Genomic DNA, 23,139 nt, shown 5'->3' on the forward strand with positions numbered 1-23,139 from the left:
GTTCCTGCAAGAAATTCTGGCAAAGTAAAGGCCAGAATATGTTAGATGTGCCAGCAAATGGAAGGGATCTCCTCCCTTATGTAATTCTTCGCGGGAAAACAGTAATGAAAGAAACTGCCTGCAAACTTATCTTCAGATGTCAGGAAAAGGGATGGATGACAAATGACTTGAAGCTAAATTGGTTGCAGCGTGCTTGGAACACAAATCCAGGCTTGTTGCTTGAAAGAAGGAGAATGTTGGTTTTTCAGGGGACACCTGACTTAGCTAGTTAATGGATATGATACCAAATAACAACACAGATTCAGAAATGATTCCTTGCAGGACCTCACAACTTCAAGTAATCGATGTTTAGAATAGACCTCTTAAGGCTCACTTGTGATGTGTTTACAGTGACTGGCTTCTTGAGGAAGACCGTGCCCACACTCCAAAGGGGAAAGATAAAAAAAAAATCTCAGTACCCTTGTGGGACCAGCGGATCTTTACTGCCATGGCAGAATCTTATCATGGAAGGTTGTAAAAAATGCTGCAGGATATCCAGTGCTATTGATGCTTCAGAAGATGACATACTATGGAAGTAGTGTCAGGAAGGAAGAAATGTGAGTAGGGTTACAAATGCAGATGGTGATACTAGTGATGGTGAATAATAGTGTTACCACAGTCCTGCGTTGGCTAGTAAGCAGAAAAGGAACTGAAAATAAAAATTAATGAAAACATTTTCTTTTTGTTCATTATATTTCTCCTTGTATTATCAAAAAGTAGAAAATCAATAAATAGACTAGGTGTAATGTTAATTTTTTTAGGCAGACACTTTAAAATCTAGCCATCTCAAGTTCTGTTTCTCCTCCTCCCGATTTATCCATTGATCATGTTATCCGAAATGATTCCCTTCTTGTAGGTAATACTATGACCTCTAAAATCTGTACATGACTGATTGTGGTGTTTTATAGCTCTTTTCCTGTCACTGAGAAACTATCTTAAGACTGATTTCTGTAAAACTGCATGAATATTGTTGTTTATTATTAACAGGTTATTTGTCATTTGCCTCTAAGCCCATTCTGTACATGTATTTTCACATTTTCTAATAGAACTGTGTCATAGCTTTTATTTGAGACACTATATTCATCTATTTTGTAATAATTTTTCCATTGCTTATGTATCAATACTTAATTTGAAACACAGAAGAAAAGATAGTAACAGAACAAAGACCGTGACAGCTTCTGTTCAAAAATTTTTAATACTATTTTCTTTGTGTGTGGGTATTCATCTCTGTTTGTTTATCGTAATTCAGTCACAGTCCCATTACATTTGCATCAATGTAATTTACACTTTGATGCCTATCTCACGTACCTATTCCTTCTCTGTTGCAATAGTGAAGGGAACAGTGAGTTTTTAACATATCTTGTTTCAGATGTCATTACATTGCAAATTCTGAATAATGAGCATTAATTTCATGTCACTGCCCCTTCAATAATTTCATGACTGACTGACGCTAGGGAAAAACATACGCTGCAACCAAAGAATATGCTAAAATTTGCACAAACGTTAGATTTCATCACTCTCTCCATTAGGAGGGGAGGGGGAGTGTGATCATTGAAATATTTAGTTTTGTTCCAGTAAATACGTTATTGCCAAAAAGAAATTACACATTTTATACAATGTAAATGTAGGCAAACAAAGGCTATTAACTCAGAGAAGGTGCTATAAAAGTTTGTTAAACAAACTGTAGGATTTAAGTTATATTACACCATTCTTGTCAGTTGACTTAAAACTGTAAGAATTTTGCGGTAATATCTGCTCAACATGTATGCTACTTTTAGTCTTTTATTTCTTTGTTTGTTACTAGTTTTGGGGGTCACAGCTCCACTGTCGAGCATTCATCCCCGTTCGTCTCTTCGAAGCTGTCGTGGCAATCTGGCATTATCGCTACCCACAGTTAGACATAAACTGACATTTTCCAGTTCCAAAATTACATCTTAGGTGACTTGAAGAAGAATGACCTCTTGAGGATATGGCTGTGATCCCAAAATTATTAGCAGACAAAGAAATAAAGGAAGAAATGTAAGAAAGAGTAGCCCTGGTGCAGGTCGATACATAAAATTCTGCTAATAAGCTAAGGGAGAAGATGATCAAAAGTTGTAATAATTATACTGGCACACACTGTTTTATAGTCTATGCTCCACAAAATGCAGGACAGTTCATAATCAATGCAATTCACTGCTTCTATCTTGTTTAATGGCAGTGTTTTGTCTGGCATGGCACATTTTGGCAGCAAGCATTCGTAATCACACTTTATTTTGTAAGTAATATAGGAGTTAAAGAGGCCACCCAATAAATAGGAGACACATTAGATTTGTCGACAGGCATAAGCAAAAGAGAACACACACTCTCTCTCTCTCTCTCTCTCTCTCTCTCTCTCTCTCTCTCTCTCTCTCTCTCTCTCTCTCTCTCTCTCTCGGGACTGAATGAAACATGTTCGGCTGTCCAGAGAGTAAAGCTTGAAGCCTTCAGTGACTACCAAAGCAGAATATTGTCAAATGATCTTTAACAGAACCCAAAAAAATTTTGGTCATCAATGTTAGTATCTAGTCCCTAGTGAATGAGACAGGAACTGAAATTAGGGGACAAAGCAAACGCTTAATTCTGTTTTCAGATGTTCCTTCACAAAGGAAAACCCAGGAGAACTGTCCCAATTTAATCCTCGTGTCTCTGAAAAGATGAATGAAATTAGTATTAGTGTAAGTGGTGTTGAGAAACAGCTGAAATCGGTAAATTTGAACAAGGCCTGGTGGAATCCCTATCAGATTCTATATTGAATTCTAACTATAATCTATCGTAGATCCCTCAGACAAGAAACAATGCCCAAAAGTTGAAAGAAAGCAGATGTGACACCTGTCTACCAGAAGGGTAGTAGAAGTGATCCACAAAACTACCATCCATTATCCTCTGTTTGTTGCAGAATTTTGAAACACATTCTGGGCTCAAACATAATGAGGGATCTTGAACAGAGTGACCTCCTCCTGTGCCAACCAGCATGGATTCTGAGAACATCGATCATGTGAAAACTAAGTCGCACTTTTCTCACATGACATACTGAAAGCTTTGGATCAAGGCAGTCAGGTAGATACAATATTTCTTGATTTTTCGAAAAGCATTTGACTCCATACCTCACCTACACTTATTGTCAAATGTACCATCATCTGAGGTACCGAGCAAATTTTGTGACTGGATTGAGGATTTTCTGGTAGGGAGGACACAGGATTGGATGGATAGTCTTCATCAGATGTAGAAGTAACTTGAGGCTTGCTGCAGGGAAGCATATTTGGATCCTTGCTGTTGAAGTTGTATATTAATAACCTTGCGGGACAATATTAATAGTAACTTCAGACTATTTGCAGATGATGCAGTTATCTATAATGATGTACTGTCTCATAGAAGCTGCAGAAATACTCAGTCAGATCTTGATAAGATTTCAAAGTAGTGCAAAGATTGGCAACTCGCTTTAAATGTTCAGAAATGTAAAATTATAGAATCCTGTGATTGTAATATCAAGGAGTTACTGTTGGAAACAGCCAAGTGTAACACCTGACCTGAGTGAAACACTTTGCAGCGATCTAAAATACAGTGATCTCATAGGCTCAGGGTAAAGCAGGTGGTAGGCTTCGGTTTATTGGTAGAATACTGGGAAAGTGCAACAAGTCTACAAAGTAGATTGCTTACAAATCACTCTTGTGACCCGTTCTAGAATGTTGCTCAAGTGTGTGGACCTGTATGAAGTAGGACTAATAGACATATTGAATATATGCAGAGAAGGTAAGAACTAATGATCATAGGTTTGTTTGACCTAAGGGAGACCGTCGCAGAGATGCGGAAGAAACTGACCTGGCATACTCTTGAAGATAGACATAAACTGTCCCGAGAAAGTCTACTAGCAAAGTTTCAAGAACCGGGTTTAAACTAGGACTAGGAATATACTACAACCCACTATGTATCACTCACATAGGGATCTTGAGGACAAGATCAGAATAACAGTGTATACCAAGGTACTCAATCATCCTTCTCACACTCCATATGTGAAAGTAATGGGAAGAATGCCTAATAACTGGTACAATGGGACATACCCTCTGCAGTGCAGTTCACAGTGCTGATTTGCACAACATAAATGCAGATGTAGATATGCCTTTGCAAGTCATTCCTTATTAATATGAACTGTTACTTTTTTGTGTCAGCGTTCTATAACCGATATCAGTGTGTACCCAATCCGATAATGCTGTGCCAAATATTGGGCAGTGTGTCAGTGTGGCTGATAAAAAATCTTTTATGTGCAGTATCATTGATAACTGTACTACTATTTCCTAATGCCCTACCAGTGAAGTATGCCAAATGCTTCAACTGCAACTGAACCAACACACTATACGAATGTAATTAATTAATTTCTTTCCACTTTTCACCAAAAGAAGATTAGAAGGGGACAAAAATAATTAAATAATAATTGTTGTTGCTTTCAGTTGTGGAAATTGTATTGGGTGATGTTATCTGGAGTAAGTGTGTGTCCCGAAAAAGTTGTTGTGTACACTAAACAATTTGTAGAGGAAGCAATATCTTCTATGCATTCTCAGTTTAGAACAGCAATTCGGCCATCATCTTTAATGAGTACCAAAGTTGCCTCAGCAGTACTCACCATCTTTATATGGTGACTGTTTTGGGCATCTGGTACAAAAACAGAATCACCTACATTGACAGCAATATTTTGCAGGCGAGGTAGTGGTAGCAATTTGGGGGTGTGCAGTTTTCATCACATTGGCTCATAGACTTGTAACTTGTAGGTGATACACTGGGACGGGGAGGGGGGGGGGGGGGCACTGGAATTTACTATTTTAAGCATATATAGTTTGCCTGAGTCAGTCATTTCATGTGGACATAAATCTGCTAAGAGGGACTAGATTTTTAGTGAGATAACTTTGGGTGTAAGACTTTATCTTAGATAAAATCTTCAAATTGTGTTGAACAGCTTTTATGAAAGACATTGTGAATTAAAATCCCTGTTAAGCTGCTAAATTTTCTATTATTCCTTAACAATGAGGGTTAGAACTTAAATTGTCGCAACTATTTATTCAAAACCGATACAAAAGAGTTACATGTTTGCTCCTGTTACTGTCCTTCAAAGTAGTCACCAGCTTTGTGTATAACCCGTTGTCAGCACTGTGGAAGGCATAGTATACCGTTAGCAGACCTTGTTCTGTTGATCGAACAGTCTAAAGTTATTGTGATTCTCGTGTACGACTGTGATGGAGTTATACTAACGCAGTACTTTCCTCCATGGCAGACCGTCAATGCGCAGTATTACTGTTCGATTTTGCAGCATCACCTGCAACCAGCTTTGAGAAAGAAGCAGCGATGCCTTCCACACACCATTTTGCAAGACAATGCGCAGGCGCATACAGTGCAAGCTGTGGCTCGTCTGTTCGGTCGATGGGTCTGGGAGGTACTGTACCATACACCATACTCCTCGGACGATTTGATTCTGAAGATGACGGAACCATTTTTTGGTATTCGCTTCAGAACTGCTCCAGAGATTTGACAGGCAGTAGACCGCTCCATTTGCACCATGAACAGAACAGGCTCTGCTAACGGCATACTACGCCTTCCACATCACTGGTGACTACTTTGAAAGACAATAATAGGTGCAAATGTGTAACTCTTTTGTATTGTGAATAACAACAGGGAATCTGCACATACATCAACCACTACCACAATCTTGTTACCGGTGTTGTCACTGGCAAATTCAGAAATGTGAAAGGTCTTAGATGCAAGCACGTCTCTCATTAACGCTTTAAAGGCCAGCCACTGCAGCAAAAATACACCTCACAGTAACTACAATGGTCCAGCCATTACCATGTCCAGCAGCATGTGTGAAATATACTTAAAGGCTTCCTAAATACTACAAAAACACAATCTCCAGTCAGGACAGTATAATTCACACAGGTGCTGTTGAATATGGCAATAGTTGGACCACTGTGACTATTATGAGTTTATTTCTGTTGCAGTGGCTGGCCTTGAAAGTTTTAATGAGAGAGATGTAATTGTGTATAAGAACTTTCACATTTCTAAATTTTCCAGGAAGAACTCTGGTGAATCTACATACCAGAGTGATGCACCACTGGTGACTTATTCCTGTGATAGGATGAGAATTGGCCTAGCAGAAAGTGTTTCTTGTTGGATGAAGGGACATGATACTGAAGAAGAATTCAGATTAATTGGAGATGTACCATAAAATTATCATTACTAATACAGATTAATTTTAAGAAAACAACATGTTGATCTTGTCTATAATTTTAAAATTCATGTTATCCGTAATTAAACTACCAGTTTCAAAATGCTATAAAAAGATAACCACTGCACAGAATGATGTCAGATGTGAAGAGCATGTTATTGTCATGGAGAGGAAGGGAATAACAAAAATTGAAAATCTTACCAATAGATTGTTCTGTATGCATCGTAACATCAATAGGGTCAACTACAAATGGTAGGTGAATTGCAGTAAAATGGCTATGATTTAACTTGAGTATTATACGATCTGTACTATTCGATGTGCATGACTGCACAAGTTCAGCAGTCAACAGTTTCGGCACTATTAACTAGATAAGCCCTTCCACCATGGCAAGGTCGTACCGCATCAGATGAGAAAAACTTGTTAATTGTCCTGAGGCCAAAAATCACATAAAAAGCTAAAGGACATCAGTTTCTGATTGTCATGAGAGTGGCGCAAGACGTATTCAATGTGCTGTCTACTATTTTCAGCCACACACAAATCGAGGTACAGAATGTTTCACAACAGATGTGAATGTCTCGGGTGTCATGCCCAGAATGCATTGCGCAATGTGCATGTCTTCAGTTCAGCTGCATTCGTAGTTGGAGCACTGAATATGTCAGTTTTCAGATAACTCCACAGCCAGAAGTCATACAGATTGAGATCAGGTGATCCAGATGGCAAAGCTGTAGGGAAATGATGACTGGTGATTCTGGCACTTCCGAAAAGCCCTGTAGCAGCTACTTCACTGGCTCTGCAGTGTGTGGAGCACCACGATCTTGCATAAAAATTATTTTACCCACATTTCTTGCTGTTAAAGGGTTGGAATGACACTACTGTGCAAAAGACTCTTACAGCATTTACCAGTGATGAGATAGGTAACAAGACTCATCTCCTCAATAAAATAGTGCCCTATAATAAGCAGTGCCATCAACCCGCACCACAAAATCACCTTTGCAGAATGAAATGGTAGTGGTTGATGTGTCAGCGGATTCTGTGTTGCCCATATTCTAAAATTCTGTGAATTGACATGTCTTGTTCTGTGACCACAGAGTGTTCAATGGCCATTCACTGTCCCCTTACATGTGAACAAGATATTTCATGAATTTAATATTGAAACTACAAGGGTTGGAACTTATAGAGTGGCAACTATTTATTCACCGTACGAAAGAGTTACATGTTTGCACCTGTTACTGTCTTTCAAAGTAATTGCAATGACTTTTGCTGCAACCCTCATATTTAGCTAATTACTCAAAGGGTGACACACATTTATATTGGATTTGATTATTATTTACAGTGATTGATGACAGTGTTGCTAATATTTTACTTTATTGGTAAAAAGTACCATCATTATTACACTAGCTTTTGTGATGCAAAATGCGGACGAGTCAATTCTTAGCACTTTGTAGAGAATGCAAAACAGAAGAAAGATAAAAGAAAACGAAAATGGAAATAAGTGAAATAAACAAGGGAAGAGAAATGGGAAAGAAACCAGACTAAAAATAAGAAAGAAGAAGAGGAGGGGAAATAATTATTAGGCTGTTGAAGTTAATTTTCTACATAAATATTGAAGTAATGATGAATTTTTCATGACAACAATTCATCAACCACTTTTGTGAGGATAGACTTAATTCACAAATAGTAATGTACTAACTCAAAAGAAGAAAAAACAAATTTGTAGTGTAGGGTCTCAACAGAGCTAATTGATTATATAATTTAGTAGAACCTTTATTATGGGATGTTGGTCTCATGGGGAGCTTGCTAGGTGCCCTCGGTGGCTCAGATGGATAGAGCATCTGCCATGTAAGCAGGAGATCTTGGGTTCGAATCCCAATCTGGGCACACATTTTCAACTGTCCCCTTTGATGTATATCAACTACTGTCAGCAGCTTAGGGTCTTGATTTAATTATGATGTCATTTATTATGGGATGTCTGAATTTTAAACTGGGATCAGTAAAGGATATTGCGATTAATTGGTGCAGTCTCGAAAGTTAAAAGCTCTAGCACTTCTGGAAATGAGTGTGCTACTTTCTGAAAACGTATCGAATTAATCCTCCCCATGAACCATGGACCTTGCCAGTGGTAGGGAGGCATGCGTGCCTCAGTGATACAGATAGCCGTACTGTAGGTGCAACCACAAAGAAGGGGTATCCGTTGAGAGGCCTGAAAAATGTGTGGTTCCTGAAGAGGGGTAGCAGCCTTTTCAGTAGTTACAGTGGCAACAGTCTGGATGGTCGATTGATCTGGCCTTGTAACATTAACAGAAATGGCCTTGCTGTTCTCGTACTGTGAATGGCTGAAAGGGAAACTACAGCCATAATTTTTTCCTGATGGCATGCAGCTTTACTGTATGGCTAAATGATGATGGTGTCCTCTTGGGTAAAATATTCCAGAGGTGAAATAGTCCCCCATTTGGATCCCCAGGCAGGGACTTCTCAGGAGGGCATCATTATCAGGAGAAACAAAACCGGCGTTTTACGGAATAGATTGTGGAAAGTCAGATTCCTTAATGAGGCAGGTAGGTTAGATAATTTAAAAAGGGGAATGGATAGGTTAAAGTTAGATATAGTGGGAATTAGTGAACTTCGGTGGCAGGAGAAACAAGACTTGATCAGGTGAATACAGGGTTATAAATACAAAATCAAATAGTGGTAATGCAGGAGTAGGTTTAATAATGAATTTAAAAAAAAAAAATATATATATGAGCACGGGTAAACTACTACGAACAGTATAGTGAATGCATTATTGTAGCCAAGATAGATACGAAGCCCACGCCTACCACAGTAGTACAAGTTTATATGGCAACTAGCTCCGCAGGTGATGAAGAGATTGAAGAAATGTATGATGAGATAAAAGAAAACATTCAGATAGTGAGGGGAGACGAAAATTTAATAGTCATGGGGGACTGGAATTCGATAGTGGGAAAAGGGAGAGAAGGAAACATAGTAGGTGAATATGGATTGGGGGTAAGAAATGAAAGAGGAAGCCACCTGGTAGAATTTTGCACAGAGCATAACTTAATCATAGCTAACACTCGGTTTAAGAATCATGCAAGGAGGCTGTATATGTGGAAGAAGCCTGGAAACACCGGAAGGTTTCTGATAGATTATATAATGGTAAGACAGAGGTTTAGGAACCAGGTTTTAAGTTGTAAGACATTTTCAGGGCAAGATGTGGACTCTGACAACAATTTGTTGGTTATGAACTGTATACTAAAACTGAAGAAACTCCGAAAAGGTAGGAATTTAAGGAGATGGGACCTGGATAAACTGAAAGAACCAGAGGTTGTAGAGAGTTTCATCAGAGAGAGCATTAGGGAACAATTAACAAACACAGGGGAAAGAAATACAGTAGATGAAGAATGGGTAGCTTTGAGAGATGAAATAGTGAAGGCAGCAGAGGATCAAGTAGGTAAAAATTTAATTGATGAAAGGAGAAAATATAAAAATTCAGTAAATGAAGGAGGCAAAAAGGAATACAAATGTCTCAAAAATGAGATTGACAGGAAGTGCAATATGGCTAAGCAGGGATGGCTAGAGGACAAAGGTAACGATGTTGCTTATCTCACTAGGGGTAATATAGATACTGCTTACAGGAAAATTGAAGAGACCTTTGGAGAAAAGAGAATCATTTGTATGAATATCAAGAGCTCAGATGGAAACCCAGTTCTAAGCAAAGAAGGTAAAGCAGAAAGGTGGAAGGAGTATATAGAGGGTCTATACAAGGGCAATGTACTTGAGGACAATATTATGGAAATGGAAGAGGATGTAGATGAAGATGAAACGGGAAATATGATACTGCGTGAAGAGTTTGACAGAGCACTGCAAGACCTAAGTCAAAACAAGGCAACGGAAGTAGACAACATTCCATGAGACAGGCAAAATACCCTCAGACTTCAAGAAGAATATAATAATTCCAATCCCAAAGAAAGCAGGTGTTGACAGCTGTGAAAATTACCGAACTATCAGTTTAATAAGTCACAGCTGCAAAATACTAACATGAATTCTTTACAGATGAATGGAAAAACTGGTAGAAGCCATCCTTGGGGAAGCTCAGTTTGGATTCCTTAGAAATGTTAGAACACGTGAGGCAATACCGACCATACGACTTACCTTAGAAGATAGATTAAAGAAAGGCAAACCTACGTTTCTAGCATTTGTAGACTTAGATAAAGCTTTTGTCAATGTTGACTGGAATACTCTTTCAAATTCTGAAGGTGGCAGGGGTCAAATACTGGGAATGAAACTTATTTACAGTTTGTACAGAAAGCAGATGGCAGTTATAAGAGTCGAGGGGCATGAAAGGGAAGCAGTGGTTTGAAAGGGAGTGAGACTGATTTGTAGCATATCCCCAATGTAATTCAGTCTGTATATTGAGCAAGCAGTAAAGGAAAAAAAAAGAACAAAATTGGGTAGGAATTAAATCCATGGAGAAGAAATTAAAACTTTGAGGTTTGCTGATAACATTGTAATAATTCTGTCAGAGACAGCAAAGGACCTGGAAGAGCAGTTGAATAGAATGGACAATGTCTTGAAAGGAGGATGTAAGGTGAACATCAACAGAAGCAAAAAGAGGACAATGGAATGTAGTCGAATTAAATCAGATTATGCTGAGGTAATTGGATTAGGAAATAACACTTAAAGTAGTAAATGACTTTTGCTATTTGGGGAGCAAAATAACTGATGATGGTTGAAGTAGAGAGGATTTAAAATGTAGACTGTCAATAGCAAGGAAAAACGTTTCTGAAGAAGAGAAATTTGCCAACATCGAGTATAGATTTAAGTGTCAGGAAGCCTTTTCTGAAAGTATTTGTATGGAGTGTAGCCATGTATGGAAGTGAAACATGGACAATAAATAGTTTGGACAAGAAGAGAATAGAGGCTTTCGAAATGTGGTGCTACAGAAGTATGCTGAAGATTAGATGGGTAGATCACATAACTAATGAGGAGGTATTGAATAGAATTGGGGAGAAGAGGAGTTTGTGGCACAACTTGACTGGAAGAAGGGATTGGTTGCTAGGATATGTTCTGAGGCATCAAGGTATCACCAATTTAGTATTGGAAAGAAGCGTGGAGGGTAAAAATCATAGAAGGAGACCAAGAGATGACTACACTAAGCAGATTCAGTAGGATATAGGTTGCAGTAGGTTCATTGAGATGAAGCAGCTTGCACAGGATGGGGTAGCATGGAGAGCTGCATCAAACCAGTCTCTGGACTGAAGACAACATTGATTTAATGATCTTAGCTGTGTCCTAGTTGTTCCTTCAGAATTATCTGTTTGAGGGAGATGACATACCAATATTTCTAAAACACAAGCACCTAAGTTCACTGTAGATATTTCCATGTCAGATTGCTCTTTCTTTGGGAGTTAGTTACTCTTTTGGTTGAATGAAGTTTTATTGTTATTCTCCAGATATGTTATGAGATGATAATAGTTGTACTTATTTTTGAATAGAATAAATGTGGCAAATCAAGAACTATGTTGTTTAATGACAAAGATACTGGTATTAGGTGAGACCCATCAAGTTAGCCGAGAGCAGTAATGTGTTGCTTCCTGGCCTTGGGTAGATGCACCGGCCCCGGATTGAATCCGCCCGGCAAATTAACAATGAGGACCGGTGTGCCAGCCAACCTGGTTGTGGTTTTTAGGTGGTTTTCCACATCCCCCAAGGTGAAGGTTAATACCAACCCGGTCCTCATGTACCGCCTCAGTTACATGACTCGCAGACTTCTTTACACGTTTGCGCTATTCCATGGATAACACTAATGCAGACAGCTGGGGTACACTATTGCTTGTCTGGGGGGTACGGGGTGGCGCCAGGAAGGGCATCCGGCCCCCCTTAACATTAACCTTGGGAAAACTGTACCTAACCATGCCAACCCTGCAAACCACGGGATGAAGGCACAAGCGATTGATAGATAGAATGCTGCTATTTGGTGACAGTAACTTTGATTGATGAAAGTCGATCTAAAAGAAAGATAAATCCTAGTGGTTTATATATACTATTTTACACAGAGTCTTAGCTTTGTGAAAATTATAGTGTGTTATTGGTCATCTTATGAAGTTCCCACGTATGCACAGCTGCTCAATCAGGATGATACAAAAAAATAAGAAACACAGAAAATATTGCATAATGAAATTGTAACACACTTTAGTGTAATTGTTGGTGTGGTCTTGAGTGCAAAGACTGGTTTCATGCAGCTCTCCATGGTTCGCTATCCAGTGCAAGCCTCATTGTCTCTGAATAAATGCTGCAACCTACATCATTCTGAATCTGCTTACTGTATTAATCTCTTGGTCTCTTCTACACCACACACTTCCTTTCCTAGGTGTTGCAGAGTGTATCCTATTAACCAGTCACTTCTTCTGGTCATATTGTGCCACAATTTCCTTTTCTCCCCAGTTCTATCCAGTATCTCCTTGTTACTTATGTGATGTACTCATCTAATCTTTAGCATTCTTCCGTAGCACCACATTTCAAAAGCTTTTATTCTCTTCTTGTCAAAATGGTTTATCATCCATGTTGAACATCAATACATGGCTATGCTGCATACAAATAGTGTTCTTTTGCTATCTCTGGCAGAATTACAAAGTCATCAGCAATCCTCAAAAGTTTTTGTTTATTCTCCCTGGACTGTAATTCCTACTGCATTTTTTTTCTTTAGTTTCCTGCACTGCTTGGTCAATGTACAGATTGAATAACATCTGAGATAGGCAACAACCCGGTCGCACTCCCTTCTCAAAAGCTGCTTCCCTTTTGTGTCCCTCAATTCTTATAACTGCTGTCTGGATTCTGTAAAAATTACAAATACGTTTTCGCTCCCTGTGTTTTACTCCTACTACCTTCAGAATTTCAAAAGAGTGTTCTAGTCAACATTGTCAAAATGGTATGACAATGGTATAATTATTGTATTGAAATGGAAAAAAAAAAATGTATTAATTCCACCAGTATAAGAGAACTATTTTCCACTGATGACAAAGGACAAAAGAGGACAGTGGCAAGTCAATTGAAAAAAAAAAAAAAAATTATTTCTGTTGATAAACCTTCAATTTGACAGCAGTTCGACAAGGAATGATAAGTTGGCTGCAGTAGAAAATGTGGTTGCAATTTTATTATAAACTGCAAGAATTATTATAAACTTTCACTATTTCTAATGGCTGACAAAACCTCCAAGCTTCATGTGGGCAGTTCTACTTTATCTAGAATACTCCATATGAGCTAATCAAATAGAGAAATACACTTGAGAGGACAGTGATTGAAATTCCTGTTTAGCCACAAAGATTTATGTTTTTCCATAATTTCCCTAAACTACTTAAGGCAAATACTCGGACAGTTTCTTTGAAAGGAGGTAATGAATGTCCCTCCCCAATCCAAACTTGTTATCTGCTCGTATTTGACCTCTTTACAGCTGGACATTAAATCCTAATCTTCCTTCAGCTTCCACATAAGGTATCAATATAAACTCTAAGACAAAAAAACAATACAACAAGAAGGTATTGTCCGAATAGGATGGAAACAGTAGGTATGATGTACATTTACAGACAAACAAATTATTACAGTTTCAGAAAAATTGTATGGTTTATTCATGAGAATGAGCTTCACAAATTGAGGAAGTCAGTAATGTGTTGGTCCACCTCTGGCCCTTATGTAAACAGTTATTGGGATTGGCAATGATTGATAGAGATGTTGTATGTCCTCGTGAGTCATATTGTGCCAAATTCTGTCCAACTGGTGCATTAGATTGTCAAAATCTTGAGCTGCCCACAATGTCCAAAAGTTCTCAATTGCAGAGACGTCTAGCAAATTTGCTGGCCAAGGTAGGATTTGGCAAGCACAAAGACAAGCAGTAGAAACCCTCGCCGTGTGTGGGCGGGCGTTATCTTGCTGAAATGTAAGCCTAGAATGCCTCGCCATGATGGGCAACAAAACAGGGTATGGAATATTGTCAATGTACTGCTGTGCAATAGTGGCAGAAGTACAAACAGGAATCAGTGGGTTTTTGAACTTCAGGAGGATTGGTCAGAGTTGGGTATCAAGGTGAAAGGGAAGGAAAATTGGAGAAGCAAGTACCTGCCAACCTATATGCTGGAGACTGATGCCAGAGGAAGACACAGGAAAAGAATAGTTGAGGATGGAGTTATATGAAAAGATGTAAAAGTTAGAAATACACCGTAGCTGTACCTGAAGAAAGGAAAAACAGAGAGTTATGGGGATCAATTGGTGGGCTGTACTTATGCCATTGCACTCATCACTAGAATGTGTCTTTTTGGTAGTTTTCTCTATGTTTCTGGACATAGTAGGAATAAATTCACAGGGAGTGAATTTTTCAGTGGAAATAACATAAAATCCTCTGGGAGAATATCTATAAATGTCTTGTCTGTAGATAACGTACAGGAAAGAGCAATGGCACAAACACCTCTTGCATTGTATGGCTTGGACTGATACCATTTCTTGTCATTGCATCTTCATTTATTTCATCTCCCATTGAACCATTCATTTTATTTCTGTGTGGCGATTCCTCATCCTGCATTTAACTAATGTTAGATTTTATATCTTTGGGTTTAGGGGAGGGGGGGGGGGGTTGTTTGTGGAATACACTTAGTCCATGCAAGAGCTTCATTTACTTCCTACAAATAGATATTACTTGCAGATGTGAAAAGTATAAGGTCATGGCTCCTGTGATTTAAAAGAGAACTAAAATAATGAACAGGCACATCCCGATCAGAATTTCTTTTTATAAATGTGTTAACTGTGTATTCAACATTACTATTCAATGAATTATAACATTTACTCCTACATTATTGATTTGAAGTAATTTATTCCTTTGGCAGGGCTGTGTTCTTGTTATCCTAATGTGGATTTTTAGTGGTTCCCCAAATCTCATATGGTGAAGGCCAGTATGATTCGTTAACCCTTTCAGATCTGTTTTTTTTTTCTGTATGAAGGGAATTTTTTCTTTATGCTCTAATACTCTTAGTTGATTTTTTTAATGATTTTAGATTCAATGTTTAACAAATACATGTACCAGTTGTCAGACATTGTGTGCTTGGCTTCCTTTTATGGACTAAAATAATTAACTCTGAAGTATGCACTCTTGTGTAAATAAACTGCTAATTCAGTAACTACCATGCATATCTTCTTGTTATCCTAATGTGGATTTTTAGTGGTTCCCCTTAACCCTTTCAGATCTGATTTCTTTTTCTGTATGAAGGAAATTCTTTCTGCTCTTAATTGATTTTTTAATGATTTTAGATTCACTATTTAACAGATACTTGTACCAATTTTCAGACATTGTGCACTTGGCTTCCTTTTATGGACTAAAATAATTAATTCTGAAGTATGCACTGTTGCAGTAAATAAAATGATAATTCAATAATTATCATGCAAAATAACAATAATAATATTAAACAATTGAATGTAACAATATTATGAGAAGGAAGTTGCTATTCACCATATAATGGAGGTGCTGAGTCGCAGATTGGCACAACAAAAAGACTCACAATTGAAGCTTTCGACCGTTAAGGCCTTCATCAACAATATACGCACATGCACACACAATCAGGCAAACACAAGTCACACAAACACGACTGCAGTCTCAGGCAACTGAAAACACGCTGTCACGCGTTGTTCCGGTTGCCTGAGACTGCAGTCGTGTGTGTGCAGGAGGAAAGCTATAATTGTGAGTCTTTTTGTTGTGCCTATCTGTGACTCAGCACCTCCACTATATGGTGAATAGCAACTTTCCTTCTCATAATATTGTTATAATAATATTATTATTGAGTTATACAGTGGAATATATCTAACCAATTACTTCTGTGTATTCTGGTGGTTACAAGCTGTTGTACATCTTTATAGATGCCCAGCAGGTGTCAGCACTTGTGAATGCTGAAAAGATTGAATATTTTTCACAATTGTGTACATGAGGTGCACACTGAGGAAAAAATGCTCCTGTTTCAGCTAAGAGACAATAATAATTAACTTACACAATTGAAGCCAGTGGATCTTTCAGATTTCTTTTCCTTGTCTTTATACCAGCCTAGATAATAATGCTTTTATAATGATTTGAGTGTTAATGTCTAATGTTTTGTTCTGTTTCACTTTGAACAAATACTGAAAAAATTAAATAATTGTACTTCAATTGTGTAAAATATTTTCAATATTCAGGAATTTATATTCAACAGAAAATTTAGAGATTAAACAATGAAAGACACAGATGGAAACATTTTCTTTGTGTGCCCTTTTGATTTCTTAACTCACAAAAAATCAATCCAATAGTAGAATTTTAACGCTTAAGTAATCTATATGACTGAAACTGTATAGTGCGGAGAATGTAATTAGCTAACACAAGGTTAAGAAGTGCAATTAAACGTACAGTTATTGAGAAAGGAATTTTACAGCTTTAAATTAAATCAAAATGGTTGCTCATTTTGAAAAAAAGTGATAATGTATGTTGTCTGTTTTTGATTTGTTCTTCTATATTTTATGTACATTTACTATATGCAGTATAATCTTACAGGACAAAGTAAAACTCATTTCAGTTCTTCTTGTCAGTGTTTTCCATATGTTCCTTTGTTCACCAATTCTGCAGAGAGACACCTCACTGCGTGTCCTAATAGTCTACCTATTTTTCTGTCTCCTTCTATAGCACCACATCTCAAATGCTTTGATTCTCTTTTCAGCTTCTCCCGTAGCCCACGATTCACTTCACAGTATTGTACTTCATATTTAATCATCAGGAATTTCATCCTCATATTAAGGCTAGGGTTTGATACTACAAGAGTTAATTTGGCCAGGAATGCCCTCGTTGCCTGTGCTAGTCTGCTTTTAGTGTTCTTGTTTTGTTTGTCATAGATTGTTTTGCATCCATGTAGCAGAATTCCTTTATTTTGTCTACTTCATGGTCCCCAACATTAACATTAATTTTGTCTCTTATCTCATTTCTGTTACTCCACATTACTTTCGTCTTTTTAGATTTATCCTTGATCCATACTCTGTGCTATTTGACTGCTCATTCTGTTCAACAAATCCTCTAATACTAGTTCACTTTCATTGAGAATAGCAATGTCATCAGTGAATCTTATCATTTACAGTATTTCACTCTGAAGTATAATTCCACTCCTGAGCCTACCTTTTATTTCTGTCATTGTTTCTCTGATTTACAGATCGAACAATAGGAGAGAAATACTGCATCCTTATCTTACACCCTTTTTAATCTAAGTATTTTGTTCTTGCTCTTCCATTCTTGTTATTCCTTTTTGGTTCTCATATATACTATATATAACCTGTCTTTTCCTGTAGCTACCCGTATTTTCCTTAGAATTTCAACTATCTTGCATCATTTTATGGTGTTTATCACGTTTTCTATCTTAGCAAATCCTATGAACATGTCTACTGAGTGCAACATGAGAATTGCCTCTCTGGTGCCTTTACTTTTCCAAAAGCCAAACTCATCATTACCTAATAGATTCACAATTTTCTTTTTCATTTGTCTATATATCATTCTTGTCAACAACTGTAATGTCTGAGCTGGTAAACTGATCGTACGATATTTTTTGCACTTATTCACCCTTGCTGTCATGGGATTGTGTGGTTGATATTTTCCCAAAAGTTGAATGGTGTATCTCCAGGCTCATAGATTCTACACACCAACATCTCTAGTCATTTGGTTGCCACTTCTGCCTATTTTAGAAATTCCGAAGTGTTACCCATGGCTTCTGCCTCGTTTGTTTGTAGGTCTTGTAAAGCTCTGTTAAATTCTGAAAGTAATACTGCATCACCTGTGTCATCCATATCAACTCCCAATTCTTCTGTCACATCATCACACAATTCCTCCCCCTTGTAGAGGCCATGAAGGTACTCTTTCCACCTGTCTTCTGTGCATTTATCAGTGGCATTCCTCGTTGCACTCTTAATTTGACACCTTTGATTTTAATTTCACCAAAGGGCCAGGATGATGTGACATGATAAGACATCAGGGAATAATTTCCATGGTACTAGGGGGACTTGTAGAGGATAAAAACTGTGGGGCAAGAATGAACAAATAATTGAATACATTTGGTGTATGTGCTTCTCTGAGATGAAGAGGTGGCACAGGAGAGGAATTCGTGATGGCTCACATCAGACCAGTTAGATGACAAAAAAAAAGTGGGCGGGGGGGGGGGGGGGGGGGGTATTGTCCTGACTGGGGTAAACGAAGATGCAGGATTAGTTACTTCATGGTTTCCAGGCTAAGGATACAAATGGCTCAGAGGAAGTGCACAATTGCCTCATTAGACTAGCCCAGATGACCAATAGGGCTTTGTTCACCCATTGTCTCAGTTTGAGAAGTGCTGAGGAATTTAAAAGTTAATAGGTGTAGTTCAGAAGAAGCATTACAAGCTAGTGAAAGAGATTCAAAATATAATGATGTTAAAATCCTAATAAAAATGCTTCATCTGACATGGGTTAAGTAGGATGATATACAATAACAATAACATAAGTAATACCCTGGGGTGACAAAAGTCATAGGATACATCATAATATTGGGTCAGAAATCCTTTTGCCCGGCGTAGTGCAGCAAGTTGATGTGGCATGGACTCAAAAAGCCATTGGAAGTTCGCTGCAGAAATACTGAGCCATGCTGCCTCTATAGCCTACAAATGTGCGAAAGTTTTGTCAAACTAGTGTTTGTGCACAAACTGACCTTTTGATTATGCCGCATAAATGTTTGATGGATTTCATGTTTGGAGATCTGAGTGTCCAAATCATTTGCTTGAATTCTCCAGAATGTTGTAAAAACCAGACACAAACAATTGGCCCGGTGACATGCCCATAAAAATTCTGTAGTTCTTTGGGAACATGAAGTCCATGAACGGCTGCAAGTGGTCTCCAAGTACACGAACCATTTCCAGTCAATGATCAGTTCAATTGAGAGTGCCCAGTCAATTCTCTGTTAACACAGTCCACACCATTATGGAACCACCACCAGCTTGCACAGTGCCTTGTTGACATTGAGTCCATGGCTTTATGGGGTCTCCGTCACACTCAAACCACACCTCAGCTCTTGCCAACTGAAATCTGGACTCTTTTGACCAAGATACAGTTTTCCAGTCACCTAGTGTCCAACTGATATGGTCAAGAGCCCAGGAGAGGCACTGCAGGCAATGTTGTGCTGTTAGCAAAGGCTCTTGCAGTGTCATTTCGTCAAGTGAAAGGTATAGAGAGAACGAGAGGGATTTATGTGTGTGTGATAAATCCCTTCCCTCAAATTTCCTTCCTTCATACCTCCTCTGTTACCACAGATGACATGTCACTGATGTCGTTTGTACTAAGACTGCAGTATGTGCAAGGTGCCTAGTTATTCCACCACCCTGAGTGGAATGCATGAGTTCTGAATAATGTTCACCAGCCTGCAGTCTTCTATAGTTTTTGTGAATCCATTATCCTGAGGCTGCAATAAACTGTTAACTAGTAACTGGTATTGTATAAAAAATTATGGGTTGGTTTGTTTAAATCGGATGCCACTCGCTTTTTATTGGCAGAATACGAGAAACTCCACTATAACAGTCCACTTTATGAATCTCAAATAATTTCCATTCCTCACACTTTCACAGAGAACAAACAAAATAATGATCTGCATATTTGTATAATTGCTATCAAACTAGTTCTCAGTTACATCCTCAAAAACCAGAGAGTGCTAATTAAGTCTTAACTTTTATCGACCATGGCAGACATCATGTCTGTCCTGAGAGACTGCCAATCGAGTTGATTTGACAGCCAAACCAACTTGCCCGCCATCCAAGTTAGGCATGCTCCTAACATCACTGAAGCGCTTTGGGTGCCTTTTTGTCCAGCAGTTGTTTATTATTCTGCTGGTAATTACTGCTTTTTAAATAATGGAATGGTAGCCTGCTCTTGAGAGATGCTTTTATATAGAATGCAAGTAAATTCACTGTTTAGTTTGCCTAATGTTAATAACACAAATTTATCATTTTCGCATGCTACTTTTGAACATGACAGCTAATCACGGAGAAGGATCACAATTGAAATGGTCTTTCTCACGATACACATACCGAATAAATGGTCCTTCACTGGTATCCCACACTGCATCACATCATCTTCCCAGATTGCTTTCTCAACTGCTTTAAGAACAGCCTCTTGGAACTGAATATGACTGCTATAAAGCTAGAAATATCACAGTCTGCTGCTGTAGCTCATTTATGCCAAATTCCACCACACTGTCCTAGCGGATAAGGTCCTCGCACATCCCACAGTGATTTCTGCAGTTATTTCACCTACTGTTGCGTGTCTGTTAGCACTGACAACTCACTAAAAATGCTGCTGCTCTCGGTCATTAAGTGAAGGCCATCGGCCACTGCTTTGTCCATGGTGAGAAGTATTACCTGAAATGTGGTATTCTCAGCACACTTGACACTTTGCGTCTCGGAGTATTGAATTTCCTAATGATTTCTGAAGTAGAATGTTCCTTGTGTCTAGCTCCAACTATCATCCTCATTGAAAGTCTGTTAATTCACTTCGTGCGGCCATAATCATGTTGGAAACCTTTTCACATGAATTTTAAGTCACTTTAACTATTTTTCGACCATGACTGACTCAAGAAATATGTAAAGGTTTTTTTAAATTACCGTTACCAGTCACACACATGGTTAACTATTGTATTATTTATTTATTTTGCTACATATTTTGATGGATACAGGATAACCACAGCATTTATGAAAAGACTATGTAACATCAGTATAATCTTATTGTGAAATTATTTTTGTAATGCCATTTAGCCTGAAGGTGATGTATTCCCTCGAAACATGAAAATAAATAAATAATACAATAGTTAACAATGTTTGTGACTGGTAGCGGTAATTTAAAAAACCTTTACATACTTTTCACATGAATCACCTGTGTAAAAATGACTGCTCCACCAATGCACTGCCCTTTCATACCTTGTGTATGTGATACTACCACCATCTGTATATGTGAATATTGCTATCCCATTACTTTTGTTACCTTAGTTTACAATACCATCTAAGTGTAGTTTCTGAATTGAAAAATGATTACATTTAACAGTAAATCTGGTAGTCTTGATGAAAAAAGCTATGTACCTAATGCACCATGACAAAGTATTTAAAAATACTGTATGTTAAGGTTAGAGATTATTATGAGCTGAAGTAGTGAGTTATGAAAATAAAATTAATCCAAAAAGTTATTTTGGTATATCAGTCTGATAAAGGTGAATACCTTGCAGATATTTTCAGCAAGATGAAGCAACAGTACTCATCACATATATGCAAATTTGGCTCGAGTTAATGAGGTTCTGTGAGAAGAGGACAGCCAGCAAACTGTAAAACCTCCTGACCTTAGAGATCTTGCTCTGTACAGTTTGCCAATGAAATAAAATTCTACTGTTCTTCAACTAGGGTAACTTACCTTGGCAGACTTTTAAATATTTTCTGGACAAACAAGTCCCTGCAGTATTTATTGAATAACAGTGATGGTTTTATAGACCAATGAGATTTATACAAAGAAGCAGGAATTTAGAACACTGTATATTATATTGAATCAGTTGTAATGTCAATGCTTGTGGTACAGAGCTCTTGTTAACTATGTCAAGGGGTGCGTAATACGAGTGGCACTCAAAAAGTTTTATTTACCTATCACCTTGAGAGGGGGAAAAATGAGAGGTGTCATCCAGGACTGCATTTGACGACATGGTTTATGTGGAAGGGGGTGTAAACACTACGAATATTCACTGGTGATTGATGGCAGTGTGTGGAGAGAATGCATCATCACAAAAAAGTGGTTTTTACAACAGGGCAACACTTGATCCCATAAAAGTCAGCAAATCGTGGCTGCCATTGCTGAAATGGAGTTCCAGACACTGCTACACTTATCATATTCCTCTGATATAGCCCCTTTTCACTTCTGTAGGTCTTCCTCGAAACACTTTTTTGGAGCCTGTCACACCAACAGCGAGAGAGCTGCTCACAATTTCTGGAAGTCTGTGAAACGATGTCTGAACAGAGATTTTTTCATAGGTGGTACCTATAAGGGGGCCAAGTCAGGAGAACATGTTCGGTACTCAGAACCTCATTTCAGCAGTGGCTGCCATGATTTTCCAACTCATATGGGGACGAGTGCTGTGTTGCAAGAGAGCTTTTTGTGACAGAACACGTTCTCCACACACTTCCATCAATTGCCACAATGTTCACACTCTCCTTCCACAGAAACCATATTGTCCAGGTTGTCCACTCATGTAATTACAGCAGTTTGGAAACTGGGCTGACTGTGGAGGGATTGCACTACTAGTGAGTGTCCTGCCATCTTTGGTTAGACCAAAGTATTACATATTGCAACTGTAATGAGTCAAATTACGCACCTTGAGTGATGAGAAGAAAATGTAAATCAATATGGAATGTCTCTTGTAGGCTAATTATTTTTTTGTTGCTTAGCAAGTACCTATAGGCCACAACACAGCCACTCGGACTGGCAACACGAATGTGCATTTCGTGGAACTGTTTCAGCGTCACAATCGGCCTCATCTTAATACAGCCGTCAGGCGTAATAACATGAGACTTGGGGGTGCGCTGATGACAGAAGGCATGAGTCACATTTCAGTGGTGTCGGTGGAGTCTATCAGTAGGACGGGTTTCACTAGACATGGCCTGCACCTCAACAGGTATGGGAAGGGGAGGTTGGCAAAACTTATAGGTGACAGCATAGGTGGGGGTGGTGGGACCACTCATGGGAAAATTCCGGTAGTTGTGGGTGTTAGAGCTGTACCTTTTTTAGATTGAAGTCAGCTGATAGGTATTCCTGCTTAAGGGAAGTCTCTATAA

This window comes from Schistocerca piceifrons, chromosome 5 (assembly GCF_021461385.2).
Source record: "Schistocerca piceifrons isolate TAMUIC-IGC-003096 chromosome 5, iqSchPice1.1, whole genome shotgun sequence".
In the NCBI taxonomy this organism is placed as follows: Eukaryota; Metazoa; Arthropoda; class Insecta; order Orthoptera; family Acrididae; genus Schistocerca; species Schistocerca piceifrons.